At 42.2% G+C, this 5,426-nt stretch overlaps 1 pseudogene; it reads right to left on the reverse strand.

Annotated features, from left to right (window-relative positions):
* Nucleotides 1–2,714: 2,714 nt before the first annotated feature.
* On the reverse strand, nucleotides 2,715–4,705 carry LOC122970345 (annotated as a pseudogene).
* Between the last annotated feature and the right edge of the window lie 721 nt (nucleotides 4,706–5,426).

The raw sequence follows: 5,426 nt of genomic DNA on the forward strand, positions 1-5,426 counted from the left end.
GCAACTCAGGATCAGCTTTTTGAGCTTGGAGGAAATACTGCCTGTCAATATTCAGGAGTGAACTGTCCACCGTTACAGCTGCAGTATCTGGTGAAGCAGACTGCACGAGTGATATTAAATCCATAGCAGTCGAAGCAGTGGGTAAAGTCTCTGAGCAGGGTGCCAGCTCAGTGGCTGGAGTGCACATGGATGACTCTATTGGGTCTGTTTGAGTGTGAATGGAAACACACCTCACCTGATTGGCTGTAACCATAGGGGTGGTGCCTTCAGCTGTGAAGGGACGACGGGACATAGAGTCAGCATTGGCGTGTTTTGTACCTTGTCTACAACTAGCAGGTGCCAGGTCACTCTTCCTGAGTAGGGGCAGGACATCATCACCCAGATAGCACAGTCCTCTCCCCATATCCAGAATCACACAGTGAGGCTTGAGAAAGTCAAAACCTAATATAAAGCCTTGACTGACATTTCTGATGACTTGCACTTCATGTTGCAGAGTTTGAGACCCTAGTTTAAAGGTGATGTCTATCATACCCAATGTATCCAAAGTTTGGCCAGTCACTGCTTGTGACATGATAAACTTCTTTTTAATGGGTCTTTTTGCTAGGGAAGGAAGTGACATTTTGGTTTCCTCACTGATGAACGAAATAGTGGAACCGGTATCTAGCATGATGTGCGTATTAGTGCACTCAACAATTCCACTTACATAGGAGGTGAAGTCTTTACTTACAGTGGCTTCAATGTTCACGCTTTCAGTCAGGGGGATTGTCATATCTGTAGTACCACTAGGGGTTGGTGGTGTACTGATGCAGTCTGTTATTTCAGTGAGGCAGATGTCTGGGGCTTCCAGAGAAGTAGCTGATGAACACCCCGCATCATCAGCTAACGGCCGTTTCCCTGTGGAAATCTGCCATGATCTTTGTAACCACTCTTAGTGGGATACTGACTGTCCCAGTCCTTTGGTTGTCGTGTTTGGCCTTGGTCCCCATACTCTTGGAATGAAACATGCTTGGCATAGGGACTCGGGCTTCGGCGGTGAGAGTCATAGTAGGGTCTACTGGGAGAGGGTTGCCTCCCTCTCTTTTCCTCATAAGGGCTAAAGGCATGGTCTGAGTAGTGAGTATCTCTGTAAGGTTGTCGGTACCTGTCAGGCTCCCTACGGGTGTGATCTTGATGGTGGCGAGTCCTCTGAGGAGAATAGTGTTCTGGGGAATGATTGGAACGTGAGTATCTGGAGGGGGAATGTCTGTAGCCTGAGCTCCATCTATTTGCATCCCTATCTGGGCTTCTCCCATAAGGTGAGGGAGATCTTTGAGGACGCACATGCATGTGCCTGTCACGGTGGTGCTCCCTGCTTCGCTCATCCAGCTTCAGTCTCAGTGCATCCATATTCTTACTTAAGTCTTTAACAGTAGCAGTGAGGTTCTGAACTGTTTTCCCGAGTTCAATGTCATTTTCATGTACTGAATTTACTGACTGCATTGTGCCAATATCTCTGATGGTAACATTTGGTGAGGACACTGGCATTACTAATCTAGCTGCTTGGCGAGCCCGTTCAGCTTGGGAGGCGACTTGAAAAGCCTCAGTGAAAGTTTTCACCCCTCTTTCATGACATTTGACTTGAAGTTCCTGATCCAGACCAGCAATGAAGCGAGACATTTTCATATACTCGGAAGCATTGTGCTCAAAATCTGGGAAAGCTTCTTTGACAAGCCTGCATACGTCTGCAGCATAAACTTCCATTGCTTCATTAGGTAGTCTATGCCGGGCATTAGGGAATGTCTGAAATGATGCAATTACATCCTTTTGGCCAAAAGCTGTCTGCAAGTGCTTCTTTGCTTCAGTATAAAGAGTCCTGAGTTTCCCGGGGCAGATTATCCCATACAATGAACAGTTCTGGTGGTAGTCTAGTGGGTAACTCAGCTTCTAATACTGTATTCATGTCCACACCACTGTCCTTGTAACAGGCCTCTTGAATTACCTCATAGCGGCGAGCCCATAGTTGAAAAGACTCACGGCCATCGTTGTGAAATGGTGGCGGTAAGGGAATGCCCCTGGGCGCTCCCTGTGTTCTGCTAGATGGCGGCACACCTTGCGCTGAGGCCCCCCTCGTGCTTGTGCTGGCTCGCTGCTCACCGGTGGAAAATGCTTCCTCGTCAGACATGATGAGTTTCCTTCGTCTCGTTTATTATTTTTTTCTTTAGCCCTCGGACGGAGTTAGATGACCGAAACACGGTTTCTAAACTCACTTGAAGCTAACAAAACAAAAAAAACGGACTTGGTAACGACTAGCTGACTAACTGTACTGAAAGCTAAAGCTAAGCTAGCGGTTAGCGTAGCTATCGTTAGCCTATAGCTTTAGGGACTCAAAAAGTTGAGCAGAATCCCAAAGGACTATATTCCACAGAAGGAAATCCCACCGCTGCCACCAGTGTAAGCGACGTGGGTGTGAGTGAGGGAATAAATCAGTCCAATACGTTCTGGGTTCTCCTCACAACTTTAGTCACCTTCAACAAACACAGCTCAGTCCAGTCATCACACACTTCTCATTCTCTTTCTCCCCTTCTCTCCCCTCAAAACTCTACCCACTGTCTGAACAGCGCCGCCAAGCGGCTGACACTACAATATCACCCAAACACTGCATCACTAAACATATGCAAACAGGCAATGTTCAACAAAACACAGTAAACTGATGTTTAACCTTACGTTTACACAACTTTTGCCCATAAGACACAACTTCACTCTTACATTTGTATAAATCTGCTGTATTACATGCCATCAGGAATTTAGAAACTACTGGGATATAAATTCAATCAAATTCATGTTTGTTATACAATAAACAAATAAGGAGTTCATAGAAAAGTGTCAATAATTATTCAAATGAAATGTCTCTGTAATCCTTTAGAGCAAGAAATAGTCACAAAAACAGAGAAAAGCATAAGGCACTGTGGAATAAAAATGGATTCTATCATAATCATTAAAAGTAGTACAGAAAACAATGTAGATATGCCAATATGATTATTTATTGTAGAATCAAATAATCATCATTTTTTATAATTTTTGTGTTCATTCTCCCTGTTGGTCACACTGCCCTAAAAGAGAAAAAGAATAACATTAAATATGTGAAAATACAATCAACATTTAATAGAAATATCTGGTAAAGCGTCTGGCGGTTTGACTAATTTGAATAATTGACATTATTGACTGATCGATTGACCGAACACAGAATTACAGATGAGCGAAACTTACAAGAAATCCTTTCATTCTGTAGATTTTGGCGAAAGGCGATTCCTCAACACAACCCAAAACACTGCAAGGTGTGTCCACATGTGGAAACCCCTCAACTACCTGAAGGGGGGGGGAACATAACCATGAATATGTAGAGAATAAAATGCTGAACATGAAGTGTGAGGAGCCATGCTTACATTGTCCAGTGTGTCTGAAAGACTGTCCAGTTCCCTTTTCCCTCCTCAGGGACTCAGTCCATATGACCAGTGCTGACAGCAGACCTGTGGCACCACTGAGCCCAGAAGCAGCAACCACAGTGCCAGGGTTTGCATAGCCATTCTGAGGAGGGAAAAAGCTTTATATTACACATATAAGCAGGTCAGTAATCTTCTTATTTTTCCTAATCTAACCCCAAATACTGTCATAGTCCTCAGTTTTAGATTACACATGCCCAGATTTATGCATCACATCAGTGAAGTTTTTACCTTCTGTGCATAAGGCAAGCTGCTTTTCTGATTTGTTCTTGGCTGCTGTCCTTTGTGGAAGCCGATGCTGCTGCTGCTGAGCATTTTCCAAGGTTTATATGCTGCTTCCTTTCGTGTCAAAAGCCCAACACTTCACTGCAGGGGGTCACAAAGTGGGATTAAGCAACATTTACTGGTAACTTGCAGAGCTATTAAAAAGATTACAGTGTGTGATTTTTGTCCTTCCACAAAAAGAACAAGTGTTCATCATCAGACCAGCTTTGTGTATGGCCGTGAAGTACCTCCAGTCGTTTTCCAATACTTGCTGATAAACCAAAGATTCACAAATTAATGACAGAGAAAAAGACGAGGTGATAAAGACTTACTCTTCTTCATAGCAGTTTATTTATAACAGTCATTTATGGAAATATATTTCCACAGTCGAGTGCAATAATCATACTCAGGGAGAACTACACCGCCCCCTGTCTCAAACAAAAAAACAAACAACCTCTGCCCCATATTGCATTCAGAGAGATGTATTAAAATAAATAACCATAGCTCTTTGTGATTTTCACACTCATGGTGAAATACACAACATGATTGCCTTCATCATTCATTCTCACAGGCTAGGTACCTACGATTGAACTGAGTGAATAGTATTGCATCGGGGCAGCTTTGAGCTACAGCTAAAGAAACTTCACCAGTCAAAGGCGAGGATAGCTCTTCACACATGCAAACAGACAATGTCCAGTAAGAACTGAAGTGAGATTGTTCCTTAACAAAACATCTGCCCAATCTATTAATAGTGATTTTTTTTTTTTGGAAGCACTGGATTTGATTTACATAAGATAACAAGCATTAAACATTTTTGGTGAAAAGATATAACATGTTACAAATCAAATATATACTTGTGCAAATACGTTCAAAAGCATGATTAAGTGATATACGTCATGTAAATGGAACATGTTTTCAGGCAAGTCCACAACATGTGAACACGGCCTTCTGTTAAAGCACACCATGTTGGATTATTTTCTCACAATGGGATATGAGGAGTAATGAATGTCGTACATAAACATTACAATAAGTAGTGACCACAGTCAAACGCATGCAACTGTGGATCTCTCACACACCGGATTACAAAAAAAACAAAACAAAAGAGGTTGATTCACAGAGCGCAAAACGAGGGAGAGCTTTTTAAGAACACAATATTCAAAAGTAGGAAAAGAGAAACCTCACAGCTGTAAATCATGTATTGCATACCCAAGCTGTGTTTGAAAACTAGCCTGTCGCATAGTTTTATGGTGCATTAACAGCACGTCTGGCCTTTGAGACTGTGCTGTTGTATGGCTTTGGCTTGCATTGCTCCCTTTATAGTGTGTTGTATCCAGCAAAAGTAAGTTACATACTTAAAGAGGAACGTACAGCGTGACAGTTATTGGTAAATGACCCCTTCAGTTTCTGCTACAGCAGCATTCAGTGAAGCTCAGTACTCTGAACTTTACTGCAAAAGTCTGGTTTTTGACTCCCATTAACATGTCAAGTAATATGAAATGAATATAAGTTATGCAAAAACATTAAATGAGTATAGTTGTTGGATCGCATCCAGACACATCTACATACACTAGGAACATTATTTTGTTTTGGTGATATATGTAGCTGAACATTTTAAAACATCCTACCATACAAACATACATGGACAACCCTGGATAAATTCTAGTGCAAGATATTTAAAGCTAA

This window comes from Thunnus albacares, chromosome 2 (assembly GCF_914725855.1).
Source record: "Thunnus albacares chromosome 2, fThuAlb1.1, whole genome shotgun sequence".
In the NCBI taxonomy this organism is placed as follows: domain Eukaryota; kingdom Metazoa; phylum Chordata; class Actinopteri; order Scombriformes; family Scombridae; genus Thunnus; species Thunnus albacares.